This window comes from Elaeis guineensis, chromosome 3 (assembly GCF_000442705.2).
Source record: "Elaeis guineensis isolate ETL-2024a chromosome 3, EG11, whole genome shotgun sequence".
Taxonomy (NCBI): Eukaryota; Viridiplantae; Streptophyta; class Magnoliopsida; order Arecales; family Arecaceae; genus Elaeis; species Elaeis guineensis.
Genome location: NC_025995.2, coordinates 89,421,601 through 89,437,349, shown reverse-complemented (window position 1 = coordinate 89,437,349; position 15,749 = coordinate 89,421,601).

Here is a 15,749-nt window from a genome sequence, read left to right as displayed (position 1 = left end):
ACCTTTTGACCTCGCCTTTTCGACTCAAGCCGCCATATGCAACGATTCCACACGCCTTCTCGTGCAATGGGCGTGTGGACTGTCAGCCTTTACCTACTTCAGTCATCGCAACTGTTCCTGGTCAAGCTTTTGTTATGATATGATACACAAAGCTGGTGATGTGTCCAAATATCCACAAGCGTTAAAGGTGTCACTCTTGACCATTCATCCATCGCTGGCGTCGGCTAGATTAGAAGAACTACAACATCAAAGGAAAAGATTGGAAATTAGCAAAGATACAAAAAGCAAACAAATGGAGATGTACAATGAACATAGATGAACATATGATATGCCGGTCCTTTCATGCTTCTTATGGCCACCAAGGCCAAAGGGAAGCTCCAAGGATTTATTGACCAATGATAGTGTAGCCAATTGTTTTGATGTTTGTTGTGAGCAATAAACAAATCGAATAGTTTAAGGGGTTTGTTTTTTTGGTTAACAATAGTTCAGGGTCTAAAATGTCAACATAACCTCCCTCCGTTTGCCGCTTTGCCCTCACGACTCCATACATCATCTCGGCCGCAAATTTTATCATGTGGTGGGTGAATTATTACATCGCCGTTCCCACAAAAATCCGCAGTCAGCACGAGTTCGTTAGGTAACAGATCTCAGAGATCTTTCTTTTTTTTTTTAATTTTTTTTTCCTTTGTCCCCCATAAGATCGAATGAAAGCGATGAAAAAGGTTAGAGAAAGCTATAATTTCTGCATCTTATATTTGCACGATATGTGCATGCGTGACTTACACGGGTTTATGAAAGTCCATTCCGCTGTAAAGTTGTATAAACGCAGAGAAGATCAAAATAAAAGAAGAAAAAAGGTTGTGATTGGAAGATAAAGCACAACCAACGTGAGTTCTTAGGTATCATACATCAGTAGTTGGTGGCTGCTACGTCATTCAGATTGTTCCTGGATGCTCCAGAAAGAGAGATGCCGGGGCCTGGATGGTTACATCGTAGGCTACAATAATTGATCAGATCCATCCACATTATTTTGTATAGATCATTTCATTAAAGAAAGAAAATGGAGGACCGCTGGTGTTTATACGGAGCGCAATCCTTCTGAAATAACCATATATCCTGCCCATCAATATTGATAAGAAAAGTTTTTAAAAAATAATAATAATTTTGTTGAAGTAAGCGGAGGCTAAGAGGAGGAATAGCCACCAAATTTTATTAAGAAGAGGATAGGTAGAGCAGATGTATATGGAAAACATTGACAAGAAGTGGCTCATGAAGAGTCCTTTCAACAACTCATCAAAGAATGCCGAATTCAGTGGATATCTAAAATTGAAATGACACACAAAATTTGAGAAGATCAAGTGACGTTTGTGAAAACTTGAGGCTGCCGAGGAAAGGAAAACGGGGTGGGGGTGGGGGTGGGGGTGGGATGGGGTTGTTTTAAAAGAAAAATAAAAAGAAAAAAACGTGGGGGTGGGGGAGGGTGGGCGGTTTTGTGGGGTGTGGTGGTTTAGGGAGTGGTGCTGACATGAAAGGTAAATATGATGAAGTGGAGGAGGCTGGAAGCTATCCCCTACTTATTAAAAAAAAAAAAGGGGCTGTGTACAAGACAGAATAGGGATGTACAGAGAGGAACAAAGGAATAGAAAAAAAGAGAAAACAAAGGGAAATAAGATGCATCTGGACTAAAATTTTATAAGAGCTCCATTCTTTGTTTGAAATGGATGATGGTGAAGCAGCTAGGTTCGCTTCTTGGATGAACTGTAAGCAGGGTACTCTTTCATTTTTATATCTAAGCCTTCCTCTGTGTTATAAGAAGCTACCTAAACATTGTTGGTTGCCCTTAATTGAAAGGATGAGCTCATGATTAGCCACTTGGAAGGGAAGATTGCTTTCTCTAAGCGGTATGCTAATTTTAATCAACTCGATTCTGGCCGCGTTCCTTTCTTATTATATATCTATTTTTAAATTGTCTAGCTAGATTGTAAGAAGAATAGACAAGTTGAGAAGAGCTTTCTTATAAAAAGAGACAGACAACGTCGTCGGATTTCATTGCTTGGCGAATTGAGATTATGTTTATAGAACCAAGGATCAAGAAAGTTTGGGAGTGAAGAATCTTATTCAGATGAATCAGTCACTTTTAGCTAAATAGGCTTGAAAATTTCTGTTGGGGTCACCAAATCCTTGGTGGAGCTAGGTGGCACGGGCCTATTACTCATGGAGAAAGTTGGGAATGAGGTCGAGGAGGAGTTTGTCAAGCTTGTCACCGTATGGAAAGATGTTTATTCAAAAACTTCTGCCTTCTGGAGTTGGTGGCTTTTAAGATAGGGAATGGCGGCTCAATCCGATTTTAGGAGAATATTCAGATCGACATAATTTCTCTTTGTTTTCATTTCGAAGAGCTTTATAATGTGTTTTGAAACTGAATAGGCCGATTTCATCATATTGGAGCTGAAGGAATTTGAGATGGTGTATCAAAGTTCAAAGGCCATTGACTATTCTTCAAGAGACCCTTGCTATCCATTCTTCTCCCTTTTAGGCTATCTCATATTACGGATGTACCAGTTTAGAAGCTTACACAGAATGGATTATTCATTGTTGACTCTTTCTGCAAGTTTCTTAATTGTGATAGTCCGAAATGTTCTTTCTCAAAAATTCTTTGGCAAGCGCCAACACCTGAAAAAGTGAAAGTTTTCTTGTGGTTGGCAACAAGGAATAAGCTACACACAGGAGAAGTTCTTGCGAGAAAAGGTTAGAATATCAGCTCAGGGTATGTTCTATGTGGCTCAATTTCAAAGTCGGGCATCTACTTATTTTTCAGATGTTCTCTTGTAAGGAGTTTATGGACAATAATAAATTTACCGCTGAATTTAAGAGATAAGCCTTCTACATTTATTGACATGTGGACTACTTAGAGAAAGAAAAATAAGAACAAACTTGAGAGCAAGGCAGGTGATCAATTATTGGCCACGATAGAAGGGTCTGTATTCTTGGCTTTGCAGAATATTCTTCAGACTTTTCGTGGCTGGGAACATCTTTGTTACATGAAGAATCAAGACAATCATACGAGACTCTGGATGAAGCTAGAAACTTTAGCTACTACTGCAATAAATTGTAGATAATCTTTTTTTTTCTATTATATCTAATGTAGTTTCTTTATCTTGCTTTCGTTCGAAATGTAACTTTGATTTTTATCAGTAATAAAAAAAGATAGCATCCTGCTACCTCTGCTTTCTGTCAAAAAAAAAATAGAGGGAAACTAGAGAAAGCAGCTGGTACAATGCTTGCACAAATCTCAATGCAAAGGGTATAATTTAGTTAGGATCAAGATTTTATGTCCCGATGGAATAGGAGGTGTCCCACCATCCCGACCTATTTTTATGAGGAAATAAGACCAACATAGGATCGAAACTCTAAAATCTATCCATGTAAGGTGAGAAGACGAAGGAGGAAAGAATAAAAGGAAGGAAAGATGAAAAAAAGGGAAAAAGTGGAAGAAAATAAGAAACCATTAAAGAAAGGAAGGAATGGAGAAGAAAAAAGAAGGAAAGAAAGAAAAAAGGAAGAAAAAAAGAAAAGAAAAAGGAGATGAAAAATTTCCAAATGATCTTGGATGAATCCAAAGGTTATACAAATTTGATGGCCAATCTCTTAAATTCAATTATATTTTTGATAGAGTTTTAAGGACTTTGAGATTAGACATTTGATAAGCAAAAGATTCATAGATTCTACTCATGCACCCACATAGGGCACAACCAAAGCTAATTTGCCATCTCTTCTTAGGCAATACCACTGTTGCATGGAGTTTGTTATGTAGAGTAAGCTAAAAAAAAAAAAAAAAAACTTTCATCATTTTCAAGATGGCTGCTTTCCAAATGATCTTGGTGTAGGGACAAAATGAGAGCTTCATTTTAAGGAATCTATAATAAGAATCAACAGAGTTCTATAAGCTTTCGTGTAGGCACATTGCTATCCATGATGGTTTGATAGAAGATAAAATGCCCTTGAGTGCCTCTAATTGCTCGGCTTGCAGTCTAGTCACAAGATCTCTAAGTTTAATTTTCTTAGTGAGAGATCTCCAAGACCATTGTGAATCATATTTGTAATTTAAGTCTTGAAAGAGATAAGCAAAAGCCACTGATCCAACCTAAATATCCTCTCAAAAATGGATGTTACAACCATTATCGAGCTTAAAGGAAATACAATTCCCAAAGGCACCCAACTGCTTATTGATATTTTTTCAAATCGAAGAAAATTGTTTGATGCTTTTTTTGCCTCTCATTCCCAACCTTCTCATGATATGATAAGTGCATCTAACCTGTCTCTGCCAAGAATTATTTGAGCTCATGGTATACTTCTAAGCCCATTTAGCTAGCAAAACAAGATTCATTTGATTATATTTTTGATACCTAATGCTCCCTACTTTTTGAACCAACGTATATGTTTTTTCGATAAATGGGAAGCAATGAAGCTACCCAGATATTATTAAGGGCCCATTCTTTTATGGATAAATATCATGAAAAAATTGGTTAACTTTTTCATTGACCAACTTATCTATATTCTTTCATTTTTCAAGATGGATATTTTTATTAATAGCATTTATCTATAAAATGAGAAAAAATCTTATCCAACTAGGGGATAGCTAAATCATTTTTTCTATCAATCAGTAAAATAGATATTTAATTTTATTCCTAAAATACCTCATCTTCATTTCTAATGCCTGCATCATTCCATACCTGATAACTCATTCATTCATTTTCTCCGAATCTAAAAAGCATAAAGGGTATTATTAAAAATATGGATAAAACTTAGTAACTCACCCAAAATAATAATAATATAAAAGCATATGGGTAACAGATTTTGAAACCATTTTTTCATGTGTAAAAGAATATGCATAAATTATTTTTCTATCTAGATGTTGCTTGAAAAATATTTATCTAAAAAATATAAATTCCTAGATAAATTTTTACCCACAAAAAAATAGACCCTAAAGGAATAAAAGTAACATACTATGTACGGCTGGATTCATGTTCTAGCCCCATAGTCTAGTTTATATGTTCCAAAATTTACAGCATCACACTTTCCAGCGACAGTGAGTAAACAAACCTCATGCTTCCTGCTAAAGAAGCCTTCAAATTTGTCCTAAATAAAATACCGAGGTTCAGACTCTCTGAGTACACAAAGTCATGGAAGCAGAATTCAGAAATTTTCAACATTATAGACACGAGGTTAATTGAGAAATAGAGTAGGGGAGCTGTTCAACCACTGAACCATAATGGAGAAGGGTGCTATTGCAGGCTGATGCAGACAAGAAAAGCATAGCAAAAACTATAAATAGGCTTCAATATAGGTATCTTTAACCTCATTTAGACCACAAGCTAGTAGAGCAAGAGTAGAAGAGATATCCATGGTCTTTCATGACCATCTCTACTCTTGGGATTGCAGAGATGAACCTAGCTATGATAAGTATCCAAAATTTTTTGCATCATTGCGAATTTAGAATAATTTTACTTCTTCAAAATTCTAGAGTTCATTCTCCCAACATAGTGCAGCAATTAACTAGTCAGCGATCCTTCTCATAGAACAAGGAAACTTCTTTCTTCTCCGAACAGTCTAAATAGCATGCAGACTTGGAGGCCAGCTTCTGATGTTCAGTACACTTTCAAAGCCATCCAATACAATAGACACGGAGGCATTTAATCAAGAGATGGGACATAATCACTTTTCGTGTACCATCCTTTTCTTGCCAATACATCTCCGGTGTATAATCACTTTCAAAGTGCCAGCCATATAAACATCTTTACCTTCTTAGGTATATCAGATTTCTATATTATTTTGCAGTAGGGACATAGAAGCCCACTGTTCTTAATGAAGCCATAGAAGGAATCAACTGAAAACAAGCCATTAGTGGTGAGTTTTCATGTGGAACATCAGCAATTCTGGAAGATCTTACACTCGTTAGGCAATTCCTGAGTAGATCCAATTGCCTTGTCTGTGATAGCATCAATGGACCTCTAACTCTGATATCCCAATACAAGGTTCTTTTCAACCATTATGAGGCTACAGAGCAGTCGAGCTTGACAGCAAAGCGGATACAATTCCTCAAAGAGATATGCAAAAGCTGTTAAGCCACACCATTCATCCTCCCAACATCTGATTCTAGAACCTTCACCCAATCTAAAAGAGAGACAGCTCCAAAAAGTATTAAGATGTTAGACCAACATCTGATTCTAAACCTTCACCCAATCTAAAAGAGAGACAGCTCCAAAAAGTATTAAGGTGTTTCTAACATCCTTTTATATTGGTGACATCTTTTTAGAGGGTTTTCTCACTCACATGTCAAAATCTCTTTCCACAGTATGCTTGTTTGATTTGTTTGTAGAGCCCAATCCAACCAAGAACTTCCATGCCCACTTTGCCAACAAGATAAGATTCACTTGCTCGAATTTTTTAATCCCCAATCTACCTTGTTCTTTATGTCTACGCATATAGTCCCAATTTACCAAGCAATGTAATCTACTTACCTTCTCTTGGCCCTTCCAGAAAAAGCTCGATGCAACTGAGCAATACTAAGTAGCACCCACTTTGGAAGTTGAAATACTAACATGATGTAAGAAGGTAAGGCAATCAACATGTTGCGGCCAATCGCCTCGTCGCCCGATCGCCGGGAAGCGTGCACCTGCAAAAGGAAGTCCGCACTGACCGGAGGCGGCTCCGGCGGGGACCCTCCGACGGTCAAGTCAGAGAGGTGACTGGGCAACAGTGAAATGCAGACAGAGAGCTCTGAGAAGGAGAGAGGGAGAGGAAGAGAGAGGAGCGAGCCTGCGTATGTGGGAGAGACGAGCGGATCCCCTTGCACTGTTGCCTTCCCCGGTATATATAGTGGAGCACGGTATGGCGCCGTCATTAATGGCGCAGACAAGTGAGGAACTGTCAACTCACTGTAGACTGTCAGAGCCGCTGTGAAAATGTCATGTCGCCGTGTGGCCGTCTAATCACCAGGGTTGACCTCGCTCTCGGCGGGACAATGCCCCTGGGTAACTGTGCCGCATGTCCGTGTCAGAGCTGACAAGGTCTGGCGGCTGTACGGCGATGGGAGGAGTCGGCCGACCCTTGGTCGGTGGCCAGCAGAGTGGCGTCGGGTTCCTCCGTCAGTCGGCGAGTTTCATGTGAGTCGGCCTCTGGGTTTGGTCGGTCGGGAGGGATACGCCCGACATACCTCCAGTCGGCGATTGGGCCATTGAAAAGCCGTCAGTAGCGTCCGTTAGTCGGGCACTCCCGGCTTTCAGTCGGGGCGCTCCGACCGTCAATCGGTCGATATGCCCGTCAGTCGGTCGGTCGGCCAGTCGGAGACGGTCAGTCGGTCGGCCAGCCGGTCGGTCGGTCGTCGAGTCGGTCGGTCGGCCGGCCAGTCGGAGACGGTCAGCCGGTCGGGCCCTCCGATAGTCGGTCGGTCGGTGGGTATCCCCCAACAGTTGCCCCCCTCCACTCCTAAGTCGGGTGGTGAGCTGACGACTAGGAGTGGATTTGTCGTACGCGAGGATCCGACCGTACCGCCGATTGATACGGTGTCCGGCGCCCTGTAAATGTCGAGAGGCTTACTGGCGCCCGACATCCAGTCGGCGCCAGGCGTCTCGTCCCATCAGCATCAGGTGTCGGTCGGCGCCGGACGTCCCGCCGTGCCGGATGTCCCGCTGGTGTCAGCGATAAAACCGGTGCCAGGTGTCATGTCCCATCGGGAAGTGGAACCGTCGTGTCCCATCGGGAAGGGAACCATCATTCCCGCCGTTCCCTCGGGAACTCCAAACGTTGCGTCCCGTCGGGAAGACAAAACGTCGCGTCCCGCCGCGACACGTGGCGTGTGGCCATCGGTTCGCGTTCGGTGGAGCGGATGGAGGCGACGTGGCGCAATCTGAAGGGGGGTGCGTCGAACCGTTGGATCGTTGGACGGCCCTGATGATGCCACGCGGCGAAATCTGGGGAGTCTTCGCTGGGCGTGCCTTCATCTCGACCGTTGGGGAGCACTATATATACAAAGTTACCCCCACATGGTTTTTTACCCCTTATTTTACAGTCGAGACTTGCCCGCCCGAGCCTCCGCTCCAGGTACTTCTCCCGTCGCCCCCTTGCGACTTTTCCTTCCAAGGGCTAAGTCTTTCCCCCTCTTCTTTCTTTCTTCTTGCCATTTCTTTACTCATGGCTAGGACGTCCCCACGAGGTAGTCGGTCGGGAGAGCCGACCGAAGACACTCGGTCGTCCCCGGAGGTGGAGGCTTCTTCACTTTCGGGGCCGAACGTCGATCGGCTCCGGGAGCAGTACGCATCCCGGAGCAGTTTCGGCTGTTCGCCCCTGGCGCCGATGGTCGGGTTAATAGCCCGCCCGAGGGTCAGGTGGCCTTCTATCTGGAGGATCTCCGGGCCGGCCTTCGATTCCCGTTCCGGAGTTCGTCCGGAACGTTCTGGACTATTACGGGTTATGCCCGGCACAACTTGCGCCGAACTCGGTTCGGCTGATAGTCAGCTTGCCTCCTGTGTCGGCTTTTGCCGACCGAACCTCGGATTCTCTTTTCCGAGTTTTCTTTGTCCTCCGCCCCACCCTAAAGCCCGAGGGTGGTGGTACTTCATTCCTCGGAAAGGGCTCTCTTTCATTACTGGTCTTCCGACATCCATTCACGGATGGAAGAACCAGTTCTTCTTCACGTCGTCCTCTGCTGTGGGGTTTCCGTCCGTTGGGGGAATCCCCGAACCGATCCAAATGAGAACAGTCGGGTGGAGGTCGTGATCGGGAGGACTTCCATCGGCTAAAGGATATCTCGGTGCCGAAGCAGAGCGAGCTCGTCACCGAGCAGGCCTTGTACGACGCCGGCCTTAGCCCGGTCCCCCGTTTAGGTCGGTTTGCATTCTCCGACATCTTCATTTTTTTTCTGTCTTTTCCTTTAGCTCTAACCTTTCGTCGTTTTTTCAGATATGCCGCCGAGGACGCGACTGTCGGCAGCCGACATCGTCAGCATGCCGTGAGGAAGAGGCCGGCGGCAGGTGCCGGACCGTCGCAGCCTCCCAAGAGGCCCCGTGGTTCCGCCGAGCGAACCAGCCGGGTCGGAGGCGGAGCCGGTGATCGCACTGTCGGTGCCGACTGTGCAGACGTCCCGTCCGAGGGACCGTCAGTCGGGGACTGCTTCGCCCGACCGGCGAGCGGCTGACTCTGCCGGGGGCACGCCGACCGCCCAGCAGATTCCGGAGGTTCGGGAGGAGTCCGCGAACCTGAGGCCGACGCATGCCACCGCCGCGCCGTCTGCCGAGACTCGGTCGGGCTCGAGCTTGCCGTCTATCTCCGACGTCAGGGCCTGGACGGCAAGCCGAGGTAAGGCCCCAATGGCGTCGGGTGACGAAGGTCGGTCGGCGGGCGGGTCGGCCGACTTTCCGCTTCCCGAGGGTGCGTCGGGCCTGGCCAACCACGACTTGGCCAGGAGACTATGCCAAGCACTCCTCCTTCCCGCCGACATCGAAGCGATGAAGAACCAGCGTGTCTCCGACATGCTGTCGTCCTTCTATCCGATGATGATCGGGTAACCCTTCTTCCTCTGTTTTTAATTAGCATCGCAAGTTCGGCTTACTAACAGTCGGCTCTTTTTGTGCAGCTGGTCTTCAACATATCCGAGCTAGAGGCCGGATATCGGAATTGGGGACATGCGCGCGGCCTGGAGAGATAAGGTCGCGGGCCTCGAAGCCGAGAAGGCCATCCTTCTCGACCAATTTCAACAGTCGGTCGACCGGGAGAACCGACTCGAGGGGGAGGTCTCCCGATTTTCGGAGGAGATCTCCGGACTCAAGGAGGCCAAGGCGTCGCTGGAGTCGGAGCTCAAGTCGGCGAAGGATGACGCGGCCAAGAAGTCCCGGACCATCCGTCGGCTCCGACACGAGCGAGACAGTGTCGGCAAAGAGTTGGAGGGCGAGCGCGAGCAACTTCGGGCGAGTCTCGAGAACCTCGCAAGGCTGAAGAGGGCCATGCCGCCGCTCAGGCCGACGCAGACGTTGCCAAAGCCGAATCAGAGTCGGCGAAGGAGGCTTTGGGTCGGGCGGTCGAGGTCTTCCGGGACTCAGAGGAGTACGCGAAGAGCTCCTCGAGAGCGGCTACCTCTCGTACCAAGTCGGGTACGAGGATGCCCGGGAAGCCGTTCGGAGCTTGTACCCCGAACTTGACCTCAGCAACGTGGTTCTGCCAGGGTCGGAGGCCCCAGCTGCGGAGGAGACGGCCGGACCAGCGTCGGATGGTCTCTCCACCAGGGCGGAAGCCGAAGACGTCGCAGAGCCGGTTGCCGAAGACCAGTCGGCTCCGATGGCTGAAGTCGGAGCAGATCTTCCGACCAACTCGCATCGTCGTCCAGTGGAGGACGTCGACTCCGATGATTAGTCGGTTTTATTTTGTCTTCTGTTTTGCTTTGGATTGTAATCGGGCTCCGGCCTTTACCTTGTAGACTTTCCTTTGTTTATGGAAAAATTTCTTTAAGTCTTGAATGAATTCTTCTTTTGCCTTCTCCCCCAGTTTGCAATGCCAAACATGTCTGCAATGTCGAACGTTAGTCGCTGACTTAGTCAAGTCACCAACTCGCATAAGTCGGTAGGGCTTCAGCAACTTGTTCAGCCCCGAGAGTAAAATGTGTCCCGACTTTAGGTCGGGTTCCGACAGTCGAAGTCGGCGTCCGGCGCAGTGTCGGGGAAACGATAGTAAGTCGGGTCCCATACCCCTGCGTCGGGTTCGATGTTTTCCGACGTCCGGTGGTAAGCCGAATGTCGTTCAGCCGGCCGTTGGTCGGTCGGCAAGTCGTAGATGCGACAAAGGTCGCGTCGTGTGATAGACGGTGGTAAGCCGAACATCCCTCGACCGGCCGTAGCTCGATCGGAAGTCGCGACAATAGTCGCGTGGGCTTTTTGCCTTTCTTCGGTCGGGGCCCGATCGGCCTGTCGGCCGACGGATTCTGCCCGAAAATTCGACCGTAGAGGAGCATGAACTCCCGTTCATAAGAGTCCGTCGGCCCTTTGTGGAGGTCCGACAAGTCGTCGAAGGAGTATTGACTCCCGTCGTTGTAGATGCATCGGTCCGTGTAAGGGGCGATGTGTCGTCGGTGCCAGATCCGCGTCGGCGCGTCGGGGCTGAGCGCCGACCGGTAGTGGAAGAGTTAGAACTCTAATTTTTCAAACTGAACATGTATTCCGACAATTGAATTACAGAATTCACTGGCAATACAGCTTCAAGTTGTCGGCGTTCCAAGTCCGGGGAATGGTTTTTCCCTCAAGGGTTTCCAGCCGATAGGCTCTCGGCCCGAAGGTGTCAGCAACCCTGTAGGGTCCTTCCCAGTTGGGAGCCAACTTCCCTTGGTCCAAGGGCTTCGACACCTCCGCCTTTTCAAGACTAGGTCGCCAGGCCTGAAGAGCTTTGGTCTGACCTTGGCGTTGTAGTACCGGGCGACCCTCTGTCGGTATGAGGCCATTCGGATTTGAGCCTCATTTCGCAGTTCGGGGAGAAGGTCTAGGTCGGCCCTCCGACTTTCGGAGTTGTCCGGCTCGTGGTACCGCTCGACCCTTGAAGACGGCAGGCCAATCTCGAGCGGGATCACAGCTTCTGTCCCGTAGGCCAAACTGAACGGCGACTCTCCGGTCGGGACACGGGGGGTCGTTCGGTAAGCCCATAGGACGGAGCCCAGCTCGTCGACCCAGAGACCTTTGGCTTCGTTCAGTCGGGTCTTGAGTCCATGGAGCAAGGTTTGGTTCGTCACCTCAACCTCACCGTTGGACTGTGGGTGCCCGACTGAAGTTAGTCGATGACGGATGTGGAACCTGGCGCAGAAGTCCTTGAAGTCTTGGTTGTCGAATTGCCGTCCGTTGTCGGTGATGATGGTGTGCGGCAATCCGAACCTGAAGATGATGGACTTTTGGACGAAGTCCTCCATCTTCCGCTCGGTGATCTGCGCCAAGGGCTCGACCTCGACCCACTTCGTGAAGTAGTCGATGGCGACAACGATGAACTTCCTTTGGCCCGACGCCGGTGGGAAGGGGCCGAGAATATCGACTCCCCACTGAGCGAAGGGCCATGGAGCGACAATGGGAGTGATTTGGCTAGCCGGTTGGTGCTGAATATTGGCATACTTCTGACATGGCTCGCACCTTCGGACCAACTCTGCCGCATCCTTCCTCATGGTCGGCCAGTAGTAGCCCTGTCGTAAGACCTTGAAGGCTAAGGACTTGCCCCCCAAGTGATTCCCACAAATTCCTTCGTGAACCTCTCGGAGGGCGTAGTCAGCGTCGGTCGGTCCCAAGCACCTGAGCAGAGGGAGGGAGAACGACCTCTTGTAGAGTCGGCCGTCCATGATCACATATTGTGACGCCGACCATCGGAGTCGCTTGGCCTCTGCGGGATCTTTGGGACTGGTCCCTCGGACAGGTACTGGATGATCGGGTCCATCCAACTTGGTTCAGACGTTAGCTGCTGTACTTCTTCGACCCGATCGATGCTCGGCTGTTGGAGGTTTTCGACAAACGTCCGACCCAAAGAATCATAGGCCGACGTTGCCAATCTGGAGAGAGCGTCGGCACGGGCGTTCTCCGTCCTGGGGATGTGGGAGATCTCGAAATGCCCGAAGCGGGCCACGAGATCCTTTACCTTCTGAAGATACTTGATCATGGTCGGATCTCGCGCCTCGAAGTCGCCCTTGACCTGCCCCACGATCAGCTGAGAGTCGGAGAATGCCCGGAGGCTGTCGACGCCCAGTTCCTTCGCCATCCTCAAGCCCACGAGGAGTGCCTCGTATTCGGCTTGATTGTTGGAGGCCTTGAAGTCGAACCGGAGGGCGTATTCGGTGACTACCCCATCCGATTTCGTGAGCAGGAGCCCGGCCCCGCTTCCCTGAGCGTTGGAGGCTCCGTCGATGTGAAGTACCCAGGTGGAGATCGGGTCTGGCTCAGAGACCGAATCTCGTCCCGGGCCTTCAGCTCCCGACCTTCGGTCGGTCGTCGGGCATTCAGCGATGAAGTCGGCCAAGACCTGAGCCTTCAAGGCAGGCCTCGGTCGGTACTGAATGTCGAACTCGCTAAGCTTCATTGCCCACTTAGCGAGTCGTCCGGATGTGTCGGGTCGGCGCAGTACGGCCCTCAGGGGCTGGTTGGTGAGTACCACGATGGCGTGGGCCTGGAAGTATGGTCGGAGCCGTTGCGCGGAGACGGTCAGGGCGAAAACCATCTTTTCCGTCTCCGAGTATCTTGCTTCGGCGCCGTGGAGCACTTTGCTGGTGTAGTAGATGGGCTGATGGGTTCGGCACTCGTTTTCCCGAACGAGCACCGAGCTGATCGCCTCAGAAGATGTGGCCAAGTAGAGATACAAGGTCTCCCCGACCTGCGGCTTCACGAGCAGCGGCGGGGAAGCCAAGTACCTTTTCAGGTCTTCAAAGGCCTGTTCGCACTCATCCGACCAAGAGAAACCGTTCGCCTGGCGCAGGGTCTTGAAGAACGGGAGGCACCTTTCAGCTGATCGGGAAATGAATCGGCTAAGAGCGACGATTCTTCCGTTCAGTTGTTGGACCTCCTTCTTGGTGTTCGGATGACGCATGTCGAGGATCGCCTTTATCTTCTCAGGGTTGGCCTCGATCCCTCTCTGAGAAACGAGGAATCCGAGGAACTTCCCCGAGGTCACCCCGAAGGCGCATTTGGTCGGGTTGAGCTTCATTCGGTGTTGTCGAAGGGTGCGGAAGGTCTCCTCGAGATCCTGAACATGGTCCGGGATCTGCGTGCTCTTTACCAGCATGTCGTCCACGTACACCTCCATGTTACGCCCAATCTGGTCTTTGAAGACCTTATTGACGAGTCGCTGGTAGGTGGCGCCGGCATTCTTCAATCCAAAGGGCATCACCCGATAACAGTAGAGGCCCTTGGGGGTCACGAACGCGGTGTGCTCCTCGTCTTCAGGCGCCATCCGGATCTGATTGTACCCGGCGAAGGCGTCCATGAAGCTAAGCAGCCGAAATCCGGACGTCGCATCCACCAGCTGGTCGATCTTCGGGAGTGGAAAGCTATCCTTCGGGCATGCTCGGTTGAGGTCGGTATAGTCGATGCAGATCCTCCATTTCCCGCTGGTTTTCTTGACCATGACGACATTGGCAAGCCAATCGGGATACGTGGATTCCCGAATGAAGCCTGCTTCGAGCAGCTTGTCCACTTCTTCGTCAATGGCCTTCTGCCTTTCTGGGGCGAAGGACCTTTTCTTCTGCCTCACCGGCTTCATCGTCGGGTCGATGTTGAGTCGGTGAGTAATTGTTTCTGGAGGGATGCCCGACATATCTGCTGCCGACCATGCGAATATGTCGGCATTGGCCGTCAGCAGCTCCGCCAGTCGGTGGCGTTCGGTGTCGGGCAATTGAGACCCGATCCAAACTTTTCTGTCGGGATTTTCTCCTATCGGGATCGCCTCGAGCTGCTCGGCCGGCGAACCCCGCTCTTCCTCCTCCCGTTGATCCAGTTTGTCGATTGTCAGGGGATCCTTCGTCTCGTCGCTTTGGGCGGAGATTTGGAAGCATCGTCGGGCGAGCTGTTGATCTCCGCGCATCTCCCCGACTCCGCTTTTGGTCGGGAATCGAACAAGGAGATGGTACGTCGAGACGATCGCCCTGAGGGCGTTCAGTCCGGGTCGCCCGAGTATGGCATTGTAGGCCGAAGGAACTTGGACGACCGCGAAAATGAGGGAGACTGTGCTTTGCCGTGGTTCGGTACCGACCGTCACGGGCAGGGTGATTTCTCCTTCTGTCGTGACGATGTCTCCGGCAAAGCCGATCAAGGGCGTGGAGACCCCACTAAGTCGATCAGTCGGTAGTCGCATTCGGGAAAAGGTCGAGTAAAACAAAACATTTGTCGAACTTCCATTATCAACAAAAATTCGTTTTACATCATAATTGGCTATTGTCACCGACACAACAACAGCGTCGTCGTGGGGAGTCTGGATGCCCCGAACGTCGTCTTCTGAGAAGGTAATCACGTCGTCCGGGCGCGGCTTTTTCGTCGGCTCCCCCCTGTAGACGTCCCCGATCCCAGCCGCTTGGAGATCATGTTGATGACTCCAGCCGTCGGCTGGTTAATCGGTGCCTCTTCAGTCGGCTGGGGGCATCGATCGGCAGTCGGTCGGGTCGGCGGACCCTTTCGAAACTTGCCGAGATACCCCCGGCGGATGAGATTTTCGATCTCATCCTTCAACTGGATGCACCGCTCGGTGTCGTGGCCGTGGCTCCGATGGAACCGGCAGTACTTCCGATGGTCGAGGCCCTTTGCCTTCAGAGGCGGAGGCCGTCGCAGGTATTCTTCCCCTTCGATCTCCATCAAGATCTGCGCATGGGGAGCGGAGAGAGGAGTGTAGGAGTCATACCTGGGACGCACCGACCTCGGAGTCTGTCGGCGGGGTGATTTTTGGATCTGTCGGGGTGGAGAAAGCCGACTATCGGCCGGGGGCCTGCTTGGTTCGGCGGGCTCCCGACCTTTTCTTCGCTTCTCCTTCGGACCCCTGGGCTCGACCAAGCGTCGGTCGGACGCTCCTTCGTCCGCGTGCATATACTTGTATGCGCGCTCCAGTAGCTCGACGTACATCCGGGGGAGGGTCTTGTCCAGAGAATAAGTAAATCGGGACGACCTCAGGCCCCTTTTCATGGCTGAAACCGCCATGTCTTCGTTGAGGTCCCGGACCTCGAGCGTGGCCGCGTTGAATCGCGCCACGAAGTG